This window comes from Thermobia domestica, chromosome 17 (genome assembly GCF_964235325.1).
Source record: "Thermobia domestica chromosome 17, izTheDome1.hap1.1, whole genome shotgun sequence".
NCBI lineage: Eukaryota > Metazoa > Arthropoda > Insecta > Zygentoma > Lepismatidae > Thermobia > Thermobia domestica.
This window is the reverse complement of record NC_137470.1, coordinates 30,794,718-30,811,452: the sequence shown is the minus strand read 5'-3', so window position 1 is coordinate 30,811,452 and position 16,735 is coordinate 30,794,718. Positions and strand designations below refer to the sequence as shown.

The following is a 16,735-nucleotide window of genomic DNA, read 5'->3' as shown; positions in this document are numbered from 1 at the left end:
GCTAATTGTTGCTATATATATATTGTCTTCTTTTATCTTGGATCTGATGTCACATAATTATCTACTCTAACTTTGAAGAAATAAACAAAGCGCAACAAGTAATCACAAAGGATGCTCAATTCTAATTACAAGCACCACATCATGATTCCCAACTGCCTTTGTTTCATGAACTTAGCTTCATCTCAATATCAAGTTTACTGGCAGACATCGCTCCCAGTTGTGCAAAATATGTGACAATGAATACAATAAACACTTCAAACTGACACCATGAATATATTTTCCAACAACAAAACAAAACAATGCAAACACCGCAAATAGTGTACAAAAGTTAATGCCCTAACCACCTCGAAAATCATCTAAGCCATTTAACATTTATTGTGGAAGATTCATATATTTAACCAACACCCTGGCCACCACATATTAGTTCATATCGAGCTAAATATGTGCTTCAGTGATCCTTCTTTAAAAGAGAACGCGATTCCATCTTGGGAGTAAATTTTTCTGCATGGATCGTTAACAATAATTGGTGACATGTGGTAAGCAACAACCCATTAACAATTAATTAAATTCACTGAGATTGGCCTAAACCCAGTATACCAATTACGTAAAATAACATCCTGAGTACCGTTACGTTAGGTTGCACAATAAATATTGGTCAAATAAAATTACATTTACTTATGCATACATAAATATATGAATTGTTTTTCAATTCTGATCGTAATAAATGAATTGTGTATTAACGTAAAATGTTAATTGTAATTATCTCTTAAAAACACGAACAATAATGAGTAAAGCACAGAATATATTATTTTTCTTCATACTGGAAAGTTTCTCGTCTTGCATTCTCTGAGTATTGTTCTGACATATGTAACTCACAAATAATGTTCAATATACAACTGATACATCACTCTCAAGCAGATAACATTAATAAACCAACGCAACAGTTAAACGGATTCGCAATCTTAATAAGAGGTTTATATTTGGCAAATAATTTAGTCAATTTGCCCATATGAGTTTAAATCATTGATAATATATAATTGTGTAAGTTATTTTTATACTAGCCTATTAAGAATGTGAATCATTACTGTTTAGAAATATATGCAATAAATACTTATAATATATAAAATATAACAATAGAGGCATGAAAACGAACATACGAATCATATACGGTACTGGTTAATGGGATAGCAAAGATACTAGTTTCACATATATTACTTTCATTCCTGTGCACGATAAAACAGAGTAGATGTAAATGCAATGAACTGGGCAACGACATACTTTATTACTATAAAATTATGTTCTGCAATACATAAGAAAATATTAAATACTACCCTCCAAGACGGATTTATTTAATTATACAGAGATTACGGGGCAGATATATACATATTTATTTTAAAAAAATTGAAGTACGCATTTGACGAATTATCCTAGTAATCTCCAATGCATTAGCTTTAGTTTTGTCCTTTCACGGTAGCATGTTTATCTTGGTGGCTCAACTTTCCATACCGTTTTCTCTATTACTTCCAGTTTTTGAAGTCAACTTCAGCTGCATGTAAATTTCATATCTGAAAAAAGAATCACATAATGTGTTGGATGATAAAAGAACAATGTCCCCAATTAGGAGAAAGAAAAAATTACCTATCCATTTATGATACCACACATGTTGCAAATAACTTCAGGCCCACAGAAACACCGTTTGGAAATGTAATCTAAGTGAAATGAAATATTTGAGTTTTACGTCCAACGGATATTCTGTGTAGACTAAAGGAGACGTGGATAATAACAATGTTTTAACCTAATTTGAAGCAGCAACACAATATAGATCCTGAATAGAATTTGCGCAGAAATTAATATTTGTGTATTTTAATCAGAAACGTGTGTGTAACACGTACAAAATTGTAATCTGCCTGCTATTGTGTGTGAACATTGCAATTTTTATATAAGAGTGCACTACTTAATTAAGACACTTGCTTTACTCCTGTCTTTCCTTCTAATTGTAGATGATGTACGTTGTATGAATAATATTTTACTTCAGCACACAATTTCCTTGTTGAAACATTTTACCCCTTCTTATCGCTTTCATTCATTCATTCACTTTTTCTTTTTTTCTAATCGTGGGTTTTCAATCTGGCCGTTTTTATTTCTTTTCCCTTCACTTTTTTCTGTCTAACTATTGTGCTAATTCTTTCAGTTTAACTCTGAATGTAACAAGATCGAGCATTAAGAGTACAAACATCATAAGCTCTTCAGCACTTATTATTTTTAACTCAATACAGAATTTTCATAATTATTATACAAAATAGCACTTTAAAGACGTTATATTTACATACAATACGACTTACATTGAATACAAAGTCAAAAAATGGAAATGATTTCAATATTCATCAAAGCAACCACTTTCAAGCATAGGCCAAGCCAACGTCAATGCGTACATGTTTGAAGTTTCTATCTACTTATCATCCGAGTCACCTAAAAATTTACATTATCAATACGAATAACATAAAAAATGATCTGCTTTATACCTCTGTCTACCGATGTTATACGTAATTTCTAAATTTCATTGCAGCGCGTGTATTCACCATGTTGCCTTAAACCTTGGAATTCTGCGAGCTACCAATAGCTATCCAAGTCTGCAAAATTCTGCTTCAATAACTGCACTATGTTCCAAATACCTGTAGAAAAACAGAAAATACAAATCTCATTTAGCTGAAAAGCAACATGAAACAACAATTAATGAATATTTTTTTTCTTTTCTTTTTTAAAAATAAATATCCAAATAACCATTCTTCCATTACTCTTCTATCAAATTATTATCAAAATTTGTGTCAACACTTGTGCTCAATATATGAAAAAATATATAAACGATATCCTTACGGGAGGGATTTCGCAAAATTATATTAGACCAAGAACTTATAGACCACATTTATGATACAAACATTTTTAGGTCACGAACTAGCCAGCAAAAGAAGAATCTATGTATGAAGTTTTGTCGATGTTTAAAAATTATCCGGTGGAATAACTAGAATCGCTTTATATCACGAATGTAATATACAGAGGATGTCAAAGCAGGTGACCGAAAATATTAACATAATGAAAAGAGCAGAATTTGAGTAAAACCATTTAAGACTTCTCAGCATCGATATTGTTATACGGTAAAATCGCCTATAGTTAGTTACCTGTATAAGGTTTAGCCTATTTTTAAATGTGATGTACCTTCTGATAAAATCGAAATGCATTCGAAAATAATCAAACAAGTACTTGCTCGCAGTATTGTTGTTGTTATACGTATAGGTTCGAAAACTCCACAAAATGCAATGAATCTCAACTGCATAGGAACCTGAAACGTCCGAACTATACGAATGGGTAAACTTGAAAATTTAAAAATGGAAATGGGTAAGTATAATGCAAACACTTGAATGAAGGGCAATGGTCGGAAAAAGGTGAAACAAGAAAGGTAAAAATGCGTTATTAAACATAGTTTCAGGAATAATATACGAGACATTAAGACTACTAGGAGCGGGCATAGATTCGGACTACAATCTCTTAGTGGCGAAAGTGCAAAGCTGGTTAAAGTCAATCAAGTAAAACGGGAGGAGAAATCGACAATTGTATGTATCAGCAATGCGAAAGAAGATAGGGAAAAAAAAATCTGGCAGCAGACAATACGACAGGCTGCGTAGAACAAACTAAGGAAAGTTAAACAGACTCTACTAGATAAACTCAAGAACACTGGCAAGATGAAAAGAGCACCTAGAAAAACATAGATAACTGAATAAATGCTTAAGATGGTGGAATGCAAAAGGGTGAAAACCACAGACACCAAAGAATACAAAAGGTTGAATAATGAATTGAGAAAAGAAACTGACAGGGCCAAAGAGAAGTATTTGGAAGCGATGTAAAGAAATAACACAACTTCAACGACGTGGCAAATATAATCTGATGTCAGAAAGCATAAAAATGGGTGGGAAAAGTAACAAAATTATATACACATTTGGAATGGAATATCAAGATGGCCAGCAAGAAATCCTTAGAATCAAGGAGGAATGTACAAAGGATCTATATGACGAGAAGAACCGCTCAGGAAATATCGTGATCGAAGCAAAAGAAGAAGTCAACGAAAACAATGAACCAAGAATTCTGAAAGCTGAAGTAATACAGGTCATCAAAGACATGAGAAGGAAGAAGGATACTGGAGACGATGACATACCAGCGACTTGGTGAAAGGATTAGGAGACAATGCAATGAAGGCATTGACTTCACCAATTAACAAGGACACCTGAATAGACAATGGCCGAAGGATTTTCTAGATGTTACAATGGTTGTATTGTTTAAGAAAAAGCAAGCAAAGAAATGCACTGATCACATAATCTTAATAAGCGTTATTTCCCATACTGGAAATGTTATTAAGCACACACTGAATACGTGGCTGGCAAGTAAGCCAAGAGATTTGGAGTAAGATCAATTTTGGAATTCCGGATTAAGGATCCGGAAAGGAAAAGGAACCAGATATGCTACTGGGTTGATAAGAATTACAACAGATCGAGCCTTGAGGTAAAGGAAGAGTAGAATTCGTGCTTCATCGACTGGAAAAAAGCTTTGACGGGTAAACTGGACGAAAGTTTTAAAAAGTCGAGGTAAACTGGAGGGATAGTCCATTTATTCGCAACCTATACACAAAACGAAGAGTGAAGTTGTGTCTGAACCAAAAGAATTTAACAGTATAGAGATTGAGAGAGGAGTCGGCGGACAGCGATGTTGTACGTCATCCCAATTACGTGAACGCTTAATGAAGGCAGAATTAATGGAAGTTGGAGATTTCAAGAATGGGGGAAGATCATTAACAAGGTGAGATTAACGGATAACACAGTTATTATAGATAGACCCGAAGAAGAATACAGATAATAGATAGGATAGTTGACACTGAGAAGCAATATGGAATATAGAATCAATATCGAAGAGTCGGGAAAAAAAAAAATTGGAAACACGCCCTTACTGAGCAGAGTAGAAAAGACCACTTCAAATGTCTGGGAAGTACTTAGAGAGAAGTTCACAGCACTAAAAAGATCAGGTCAAGAATTGCAGTGGCTAAAGAGGCATTCGCCAAGAAAAGGTTATTCCTAACTAGCAGGCTTAACATTGAACTGAAGAAGTCGGTCAAATATTATATATGGAATTGTATGGTTCGGAGAGTTCGACATTATGTAAGTTAGAGAAGAAATACTTACAGAGCTTCGAAACATGGTGTTGGAGAAAAATCGAGAGATAAAACGGAAACTAACAAACGAAAATATTTTAACACGAGCTAGAAAGAAGAGGACGATTTTTGTGAAGAAATTGCTTTTTTGATATAGCTAAAGAAGGGAAGAAGAAGAACAACAAAACTTATCGATGATTTGAAAAATAATAGGAAATATCAAGAAACGTGGAAACATTTCCAGACGTTAAACTAACGGAGGAGGGGGGACTGCCTGTTATATTTCATTCACTTTTGGTTCTGCGAGCTTCATGGGGGTTCACCTTATGAAGAATTAAATCGAGAAGTAATTCACATGCTGAGTAACTTCCTCACTAATATGCCACTGGATGTACGTCTGAAATTACATTCCAGAATTCGCACAAACTTCGATAATCAGTTATAACAAGCGAAACGTGACATTATCAAAGAAGCGAATTGTATATCATTCACAGAATCGTTGGTAACTGACCAACTCTCGTTGCCATGGCAACAACAGAAATAATACATTTCAGTGTTGGTTAAGAACAAAAAAAACCGTAAGTGTTTGTAGAATCTTGATGAACACACATTTGTGGGTTATCACCTGTCACTCCCGTATATTATTCGTATTATATTCAGACCTGAATTCCCCATTCATTACTCGAAGAGATTATGCTACAAAACCATTTTTTTTTCTAAATAAGCTTAGGAATGCTTCTTTTGTGATTTGTTTATAGTTTGTTGTTATTGTTATGCGATTCCAATCAAAGAAAAATTCTAAACATTGTTTCGTTTTGGTAGTGTTTACTATTGATAAAATACATCGAAATACCGTACTTTTTTTGGAGGGGGGGTCATACTAACCCCACGAGAAGCATTTACTGAAATCAGAAGTATCTTTGCTATCTATTAATGTATAAATGGGTCAAGTCAAAGTGGACTCAATTCTTATCTTTATTCACTTTTCTTACCGAAATGCACATTAAGTCGTTGTATTTCTTTAACTTGGACTAATAAAAGTCGTAGTGAACTAACTTGGACTTAATTAGTTCTTCTGTACTCTGCAGTGTTCTGAAATTGTCCATATGTAATTCTGTATAATGGTTTCACGTGTGCAACTGTTTATCTTTTTGTCCTCAAATGACTCTTGACAGTTAGACAATTATATTTAAAGTATGCAAAGATCAGTACAACATATTTTATCAGGAGTCCTTCGTGAGTGATTTGGCAGACGTATCGCATTTGTGGCCAATTAGTCTCAGTTTCGAGTTCAAATGGAGGACCATTTGTTTCGGATTTAAGTCGAGAAACGGTTTGGACTAGGCTTTATGCTTATGTGACCCCTTCCAGCATAACCCGGTTTGTTGCATAATAACACCAAGGTGAAGCAAACTTACTTCTGTCCATATGTGATATAAATACATAGAGCAAATTATTTAAACCAAAAAACCGGGTTTTTTGGTTTTTCAACAAAAACCATGGTTTTTGCCAACCCTGATATATTTAAAGTTAACTGAACTTTAAAATACATTTCAATGCAGACAACTAAGTGCGACGACTGGTGTATGAATATTTTTCATCCTGAATATACTTTGAAAATGGTCAATTCTAATTTGATAATGTCACTTTTAAGAATAGCTTCTATTTGCTGTAACTCACTAAAGTCTACAAGTTAAATCTCACACAGTATGTATTGAAAAGGGGGAGGGACGATGGACTTTGCTTCATATCCGATTAAAAAAAAAACTTTTTTTGTAAAGTCCAGCTCGGGCAAAGTTTTTCATCTTCCGCCGCCACTGATGTGAAGTACTTCTCGATTTAACTGTTCAAAAATTCTCATAGTCATAACAAGAAAAAGGTAATTTGGTTTGTCATGATATTTTCACCTTACCATTCTCCAGTGTACACACAAAAGTCCAGGATCATACTTGGGAAGTGAAAAGAGGGGGTTGTAGCGATTCTGTTGAGAAGAACTACGAAAAATGCACAGTTGTACCTCTGTAAGAGGTAATAAAATGTAAATGCAAAACTTACCATTATAAATTATTACAAATATTTTCAATTTCTATCATTAAATAAATATACAAAAAGAGACTAAAGCAGAGCACTAATATAAGGTCGCACCTAAAATTACGGATTTTAATATAAGAACACTGGACGTTGCATTCGTTATTTTTGAGCACTAAAATAGGAAAATCGTGGGTTTACTTACACAATTGGTGGTGAGTATTGATTACAAACCAGTATAATTCCGCAAAGTGAGAAATAAAATATTTTAGGCAATATAATATAAACATTATATATGTAATATGTTCTGTAGAAATAATATGCAGATAGTATTATCTGTATCAAAGGCATTCAAATATAAGACCATATTGCGTATATCTACAATAAATGCTGAAGACAATATAAGAATAGGAGGATGGAAGGAAAGGGGAACCAATTTCGTGCAGAAAAATTCATACTTGTAGCCACAATATACTAGTCAGAATATCATGAATTTGCACGCAACCGATATTAATAAGAAAATTGCACGCGCAAAAGACTTATTCCAAGTAAAAATCAACAAGATCACAGCCAAAGTGAATTTAATGTTAAAATTTAACTACTATTCCAAGTCTACAAATATTGTCGTCAAATGAACTAATATGAAGGCTGTATGGCAGGGAGAACCACCAACTTGACTTAACATAACCTCACAAAAGGAAGTACAAGCTTCGGTCATAATGCAAAGTATTTTATGACTTGAAGAGCTTATATTTAGTTACTATATTTGTTGATGTGTGTGTCTATAGTATCAAATATATGCTGTTTGCTTAAATACATAGATGGAAAAAATGTTGTTTCTATGAAAACACAAATAAAATTCTTTCTCCGTCTGAAATGTTACTCAATTTTACAGTAATGTTCAGTTCCGTTTAAGCTGTGCTTGTATGCAGTGGTCATGTCATTCTCAGTGCGTAAGACTGGATACTTATTGGGGTGGCGGCAATATAGTACCTACGTACTGCCAAGTGAGAAGTTAGCCTACAACAGGGTTTCTCAACCTGGGGGTCGCGAAGCTAAGCAAAAGAGATAAATATAATTAGAAGCTAATACCGGAAAACATTTTTAAATATTATTTTGAATTTTGTTCTGATAGGCATATTTTAATTTTTATACATACTGTTAAGAACAACAAAAAATAGGTTTACTAAAGATTTTCAACAGGTGCAGAGCTGTTTAAAAATAAATTTAAATGAAAGAGGTACGATATAAAACTAATGAGAACTGCATATTGAAATACCAGAAAAATACAAACGCAATAAAACCTGCAATTAAAATTCAAAGGTAATGAGCATGATTGATTTCACTAGTGCGGCAATGCCTGGTTTAATCTTCGTAACGTACATTATCAAATAATTAAAAATACTCAGTAACTTTTTTAACAACTATCCGAGTTTTTTAAAACCAAAATTAGAAATCACTTTATTTTCTTTATCATATGACCCAAAATCAAGGGAGTTACGAAGTTTTAAAATTTTCAAAAGGCCTCGATTTCGAAGCAGTATGACGGATCGGATTTTATATTTGTTATATGATTGAACTGACTAAATTTAGTTTTAACGCATTCGCTTTTAAGTTATGTATCCACTATGTACACGAAATTGATTCTACGATTATAGATATAGATGGATATCGTAATATCTCTGCAATAGGTATATTAAAAATCCCACACAAGCTTATTACAAACCAGAAATTATAAGGGAGCCGCTGGCAAGAGGATGTGATAAAATGGAGATCGTGATAGGAATTAGACTGAGAACCACTGGCTTACAACGATGTCAGGAAGTAAATTTGAACAGTGCAGTGTAGGAAGGGAAACTAAAAGTGAATGTCATGGGTGATAAAATTACACTGCATTTCTACTGCATGTGCATCCGAAAAGAAGTGTTATCTTTCAGGAATTGAATCACTTCTGATTTGTTAACAAGTGTATGTAAACATCACAAGGCATATTTACTTGAAAACTTATGACCATTATCACAAGTTGTTTATGACCCATTTACATGTCACAAAAAACCAATCACTAAAGCTTTGAGAAATGTACACTAAGTGTTCATTTTGGAAAAACATTGACTTCGTAAAGGATATTTGCAGTCAAAATGCCTGATACGTGCAGAAACAAACTCGGCAAATTTTCCCATGTAAAATGTGAACAAAGTTGGCAACAGTGAACACAATATATCTATTTTGAAGTATCTGAAGAAAGAAAAAAAAAGTGAAGAGCATCTTAATGTTTCACTTACAGCATGAGGGTACTCACGTTTAAAATTCCATGCCATTCCGTCACACAGTGAGCATGCATATGCTAAGAGGAAGACTAAAGTTCTTCTCTGAAAACTAAACTAAGCAAAGTTTTGGGAACATAGTTTTCCCCTGAAAAGATTTTCGTAGAATCCCAAAAGACTCGTGATATGGATAAACTTCTGATTTAATAACGGCCAAACTCCACAGTCAAATCATTCGAAGAAAGAGAAAAAATACAGCTACTAACTTTCATGCCCTTGTCGTGGGGAAGGAAAGATATTGTCGAGAATTAAATGTAAGTGAATACTATTTCAGACTCAAACCATACCTCCACCTACAGTTTATCCAAGAAAGCGGCAGAAAAACTATTCTTGCCTTATAGTGATAACGCACATGTCCTAAAATGAGAATTGTATACAAAAAGTTAATTATTTTGATTGAGGTGCAAGGGTGCATTTTACACTCTTAATGTACGGTAACCTTGATGATATATCTTTTTTACTAGATCTACAGACCTTCATGCACTTAAGATAAAATCTTAAAGTGATACACTGCTTACATACTGGGATATGATTTTCTGTATTATGCTCTATGCAATATTAGAAGCTCTCGAGAACGATCCGGAAATCTGCAATTCTACTACTTTGATCCTCTTTCTCCACAAACTATTAGAACAACGGAAGGAAGATTTCACAGGTCTTCAAACCGAAATAGTGTTAACAAGTAAACGAAGTTTCATTAAAATATGACTCTGTGGGTGACAATTCTGATTTTCTTTCTGCGTGATTTGACGTGTAATGAGCCAAAATGAACTAGAGTTAACTTCAAATAACTTTTCTCGGGCTATCAGCCAATAGAAAATATTGACTTCTGATGTTTCGAATGTAAACATTGCATTCACCTTCAAGGATTGTTATGAAGAGATCGGAGATATGTGAACGTGATCTCCATATGTGTCTTCATAACAGAAGCACTTCACACATCTTATAGAATTAGTTATGCATGATTCCCGAACTTTTTTCAATTGTATTCTATTGTCGTGATGTCTTGATAAATACATATTTTAAGCCAATTCTGAAACTAGGCGCGTTCTAAGAAAATGATCAAACGAAGTAATTATAACCACATTAAGGTTATTAAATCTATGCTTTAAAGTATATTTTTGGAGAAATTTTTTAACCTATTGCAATAAAACCCACTGTGGATTTTGTGACTAGTTAGAATTCCAATAATACTGCCCTTCGGGTCTCGTTGTTATCCTATTTTAAGCAGAGTTTGCCCAAGTGGGCCCAGCCCGAAAAAAAGCCGGTGGGGTTATTCGGGTTGGACCCACCTGGAAAAAAAAAAACACCTGGGTTTTTGAGCTTTTTGTTAGTATATTGTTGGTAAAACTAAGGTGATCACATTGAAAGTTATTTTTATCAGATTTTGGTCTCTCCTTGGGCGAATTAGATGCTTTCGCGTTAAGGTATACAACACCCTTCAACATAAGACATTTATAAAATCCTGAATAAATAAGAAACCTTACCTTAGCTTGAGATAATTGTAGAACAAAAATATATATGGATTATGCTTATAGCCTGTTTGAAGTAAAATATACAATTTTATATTTTAGAAAATACTTTCCGTGAATAGTGTGCTCACCGACTCGGCGACGCCGAGGGACGTTATCCCTCATACATTTAACGGGTTTAAGGCCATAGGTGCCGATACTAGCAATAAATATGTAGTTCATTAGTAAAACTATTAGTATTATTTTTTATTACCTTTGATGATAACACAAGTATTTTTCAGTAAAATTTGGTTTTCCAACAACAACGTGCTCAATTCAAAATTCCGTACTAGTTGAAGTTTCGATGAACAGTAAAGAAAGCTGCATTTTCGAAAGAAGGAAAAAAGTGAAAGAGCTCGGGAAGTTCCCAAAATTAAACGCACAAAGCATCGGAAGTTAATACTTTAACAATAAATCTATTTGTTTTACGCTGGAAGATATTTAATTTCATTTAAGACATTTTGAAACACTTGCTTTATAAAATATGAATTATATCTTTATTTCAAATTAATTTTCTGGAAAGAACCGTCTTGCAATAAGTGCTTGGGAAATCCCCGTAATTGAACACACAAAGTATCGAAAATGAATTTCAACGAAACATTTGGCGAATATCACTGAGGCTCCTGGGATGATTCGAACTACATCTGTTCGTTCGTCTGCCAGTAACCACACTACTACAGGGCACCACTTTCGGTCTTTTAAGTTTAAATTTTCAGGATACAAACACGAGACACTAAATTTCCTATATAGAATTTGGCGGCATACCAACGTAAAATTTCAAAATGGTGGTCATTTTTCAAAATAGCTGTTATCCACGCTACAGGGTGCAATTTTCGGACTTTCAAGTTGAAATTTTGAGAGTAGAAGCACGAGACATTCTAAATTTGCTGTATAGATTTTCTCGGCGATCCAATGTAAAATTTCAAAATAGCGGCTTTTTTTTTTTTTCTAAAACAGCAGTGAATAGAATATTGTTGCAAGTTGTGACAATGATATTCTTGAAATATAAATCACATTTTAACACTTATACCCCAAAGACACGGAAATATTTCGAAAAAAAAAATTAAACCTGAAAATATACCATTGGCCCAAATGCGTTGTGCAAAAAAAAAAAAAAATAAATAAATAAAAAATAAAAAGCAAAAAAAAAATAAATCAAACCCCGATTTTAAGGGTGCAAAAACTTGTAAAATTTAAGCACAAAATATGTGAACTGATTCCACAATAAAATAAAAAGAAAGAAAGTATGGTTAATCTTCCGCAAGGTGCGACCCCGGATTAGACGCACATGAACCTGTTTTCCACGTTGTGCTGCCATTTATTTCTTGTTGTCATAATACACCTTACCTAGAATTAATCTTTTTTCATTTCCGTCGTTCATTCTTAACTATTAATCACAAGTATTTCCTATATTCATGGATTCTATGCTCTTCGCTAGATACTTATTCGTCTGTATTGTAATACTTCGCAAAATTAGTATCTTTCAACTGTTAAATGTTGCAAACTTTTGCCATAGAAGGGATGCTCATATTCAAGAAATATGAACTCCTCTTGGCAGAAAATGCACTCTTACTGCCTTACAAACTGTTTATTAAAGGAAGAGTTGCTTTAATAATCGGAGATTGACTTTAGCAGGACTGAGCGTATGCATATATGGCATAAAAACTGTACCGCATAAACCACGAATACTATTTAACCCATCAGGGCAGGAGCGCAGAAGGGGTTCCGAGCATGAGCGAGGAGTGTATCCGTTATAAGCAGATGCGTCAGCGCTGCTACGTATAAACGAGGATGGTAGAAAAACACTATATAAAACACAAAGCACATGCCTTGTGTGGCACAGTCTTGCGGCACTGTGTACACTGTCTTGTCATAGCATTTCACTTCATCATGTCTTTTATATGGAGAACTACGTAGTAAAGAACACGCTTTACATATCGTATTTCTACCTTATACATGTAAAGGTTAGATATATTTTCATTACCTGTACAATTCTATAGTGAAATATTTCTTCCGTAAGTCTTACAAATTTACTTCCCCATAAGGATAAACTTTACAAATACATGCTCCAGCTGCGCATCGATGAGTAGGACCACTTTAAAAGGCTACTTATAGTAGAGTAAGATAGGAATAAGTAGGGTAGGAGCAGGAACGGGTCAGTTTAAGGGAAGGGAAGTCTTGACCCACTTCCGTAAAATTAACAGAGTGTAATTTCTCGTTTCTGAATGAGTATACCAGCTGGAGCGGGCACTGTAAAGTTAAACCCCCCATGAAAGGGACAGCATCAAAATTTGGGCCCAATTTGGTTCAGACGCGATCTCTTCTTATTAGTTTCAGCACTATATTTCTGTATTTTCCTCCATTACCGTAACATACACATCGTGTTTGAAACACTGACATATTCCGTTTATCTCATATCGGATCCACCCGTGAACTGATATAATCCAGAATTTAAAATCGGTTTCTCCCTTATTAATCAATCTATACTGACGACCTTCATAAGCTCGTTTATTGCTCTCATGATGATATTTCGTCTAATATTCATTTCTCACCATCGCTGAGACGCCTGTTCCATAAGGACGCACACACGGCAGGTATCACTGCTGCGCTCCTGCCCTGACTCGGCTAGATAAGATTCATGCCAATTCTAGTGGCCACTTAGCACAATTTGGTTTGTCTATTTGCGAAATACAATCACAACTAAAGTTGAAAAACGAAAGCTGTTGGAGTTGGTGGGTACTAGTAGGCGGAGAGACAATAATACAGAAACCATTACGAGAAAATCAGTGACAGAACTAGGTAATACCTTACAACGCTGGTGTGGCTGTAACTTTTAAACTACATTTTTTTTCTGAATGGCATCCCTGAACTTTACTTGTTTTAAGTGTAGTATCGGCATGTGCGAAAACAACAAATACGGGTAAATGTTTAGCATTGGGGGGCCAAAACTGGCAAAAACCAGGATGATTTACAGGGGAAATGAGTTGACAGTGGTGTTCAAGTTGCCAAGAAAGTATTGTACACAATTTTTTAAAGGCAGTAGGGGACCTGTACAAACCGTAAAGGTAACTGGAATAGAATATTTTTATTGTCGTTAAACAACATTTGTTGCAATAGACAACGTCAAGAGAGTATACAAAATATATATACATTGAATATATATAGAGAAAAACAAATGATTTCATGATAACGAAGACAGAAAACAACGTGCCCTGCGGGGCTCTCACCCGCCTTCACTCGCTAACGCTCGCTTGGCAATACTGTCTGAATTTAATATTGGTGACCTAATTAAAAGTATGAAACCCTAAAACGACCGAATCGAAAAAATACATCGCAAAAAAGTAGGCGAAAAATTGGCCCCCCAAAGCTAGCCCAAATAGGTTAAAAAGCATGAGGATGCTATTTCCAAAAGGAAATGTAAATTCCGTTGATTCATAATTGTTTTCATTCCTAATTTCCACAATACTCAATAGTAATGAACGATTTTTTTTTAAACGATGTCTGTCCTTTTTAGCCTAAAGGGCATATCACATGAGATATTAAACTTAAAACAAATATTACTTTTATACTGTATCTACCTTCATAAATTACTTACATGTTCCACACCTTCATAATCAAGTTCGGCTTAAGTTTAGAGTTGCCCCTCCAGTCTGAAGGTGCCCTTGGACTTTGCAACATACAAAAAACAGTGCTTAAAGTATTAAAAGTTGTTACATTTCACTTAACTTCAGTACTCCGTGTGCTTCACAAAAATTTAAAAGGTTTTCTTCATTATTTTTGCCTATCCGTTACACCTGTTCGCCATATTTTACAACTACCATGCTGCTGAAACCTTCCGCATCCGGCAAACAGTACTAACTTCCACATATCTTTTCTCGTATTAAACATAACTCTCCTGCCGAACTTACATTCCTAAACATCAAATAAAAATTTCAAATTATCATTTCTTACCTCATTTTTCCTGTAAATTTTCCTGATTTTTATACAAAGCGGAGGGGTAACTCTAAACTTAACCCTCAAGTTCTTTAAATATTATCCTTCCCTTCCGAAGTAACATATTTTACCTGCTGATATTAATACAATGCCCCCATATTCGTGAGTTGCACTACCGAAGTTCAATCACATATCATAGCACTAAATTAATTGTTATTTTGCCGCCGGGAATGTTATACTTGAACTACATTAAAAGAAAAAAAAAACCTCAAGGTTATAACTTATCTATAAACCCGAAGTGGAAGTGTATTAAAGAGGTGTTTAAAATTACTTACAATTATCCTTTCATCACTTATTCTCCCCGGAGCCCGGACTGAATTCATAACACGTCTGCTATAATTTTTAACCAATTATAAGGCTTGTTACAGTTTGGTTTATGACGTAACAGTAATGACGCTTTCAAAGAATTGTACATGCACATTTACGACGAGAGAAGCAATTTGTGTGTGCTGCGCATGCGTAGTACTGAAGTGTATTGTTATTTTCACACTAGATTGGTACCAGGGGTGTGTCTCCAAGAGCGACCTTATTATTATTACTATACAAAAGATAGGCGGTTTGTATCTGAATACTAAAAACTAGTTGACTGTCTATCTGCGTAGTCGACAAGTCTTTAGGAGGCAAGGACATCGGTCATGAGGTTCTGGGTTTGAGTTCCGGAGGAGCAAGCCAAAAATTGATAAAAGTTATAGGGCGTCGGTCAAACATGTTCAAAACTGCTTGGTCCGGGTTTAGGGTTGTCATCGGCTCAAGCGGTCGGCTCACAGCTTATTCAGTATCAAGCCAAACAAAAAAGTGAGCCAACAGCTCACCCAAGCGAGCCGGCTCAGCCATAGGCTCAGTTAAGCTGAGTCGAACCGAGTCGATGGGCTGCTTTTAATGGAGCTGGCTCGAGCCGATGGCTCACATGAGTCGAGTTGGTGGCTGATCCGAATGGAACCGGCTCGAGCCATCGGTTCAATTGTGCCGAGTCGCTGGCTCGTCCCAACCAAGCCGGCTCAATTGAACCGAGCCGATGGCTTTCCATCCCAACCGAGCCGGCTTGAGCTGTTCGCTCAGTTGAACCAGCCGAGCCTATTGACATCACTGCACGGATTGGGCTTCTTCTGGGGCTCAAAAAGTCGACCGTGCAGGTCTAAGCCTAGACGGTAAGAACTACAGTATATACTTATATTGGTGCTCACGAAATTTCAAGCTGTCTCGTTATAAAAATCTATTGTTGTCTCGTTTTCGAGACGAGATGACATATACTAAACGTACCCCCACCAGATGTACCTCTGTCGTGAGAAATATTAAAAGTATTCGACATTACTGCTTACATTTCTCATGGCTTTCGCTTTCCAGTCTAAACAGGCCATAATTTAAAAACGAGTTAAAAAGAGCTGAATGTGCGAGCCATTTATCAAACTCGACTCGACTCGAAACTCGAGCTCAAAACAGTGACTCGGCTTGGAACTCGACTCGAGAAAATTACCTTTGACTCGACTCGAATTCAACTCGAGTCGAGTTTAAGCTCGACTCGCGCCTATCCCTACTTGCAATGTGTAGTCTATTGCAGAAAAGGGAGACCATTTCGAACGTTTGTTCGTTTGTTCAGTAAACAATGAAGATGTGTGAGAGGCAAAGAGACAACCCCAAAACAAACACCCGAATGGTAGGATGCAAGAGGCTCAACTAAAACAAAC

General features: G+C 35.2%; 1 long non-coding RNA gene across 1 annotated transcript; it reads right to left on the bottom strand.

Annotated features, from left to right (window-relative positions):
- Window positions 1-253: 253 nt before the first annotated feature.
- LOC145674682 (uncharacterized) lies at window positions 254-15,455 on the bottom strand. The gene is made up of 3 exons (XR_014129016.1): window positions 15,326-15,455; window positions 2,523-2,672; window positions 254-1,565 (listed from the first exon to the last, which is right to left on the bottom strand). It is a non-coding gene; the product is annotated as an uncharacterized LOC145674682 (long non-coding RNA).
- Window positions 15,456-16,735: the final 1,280 nt, after the last annotated feature.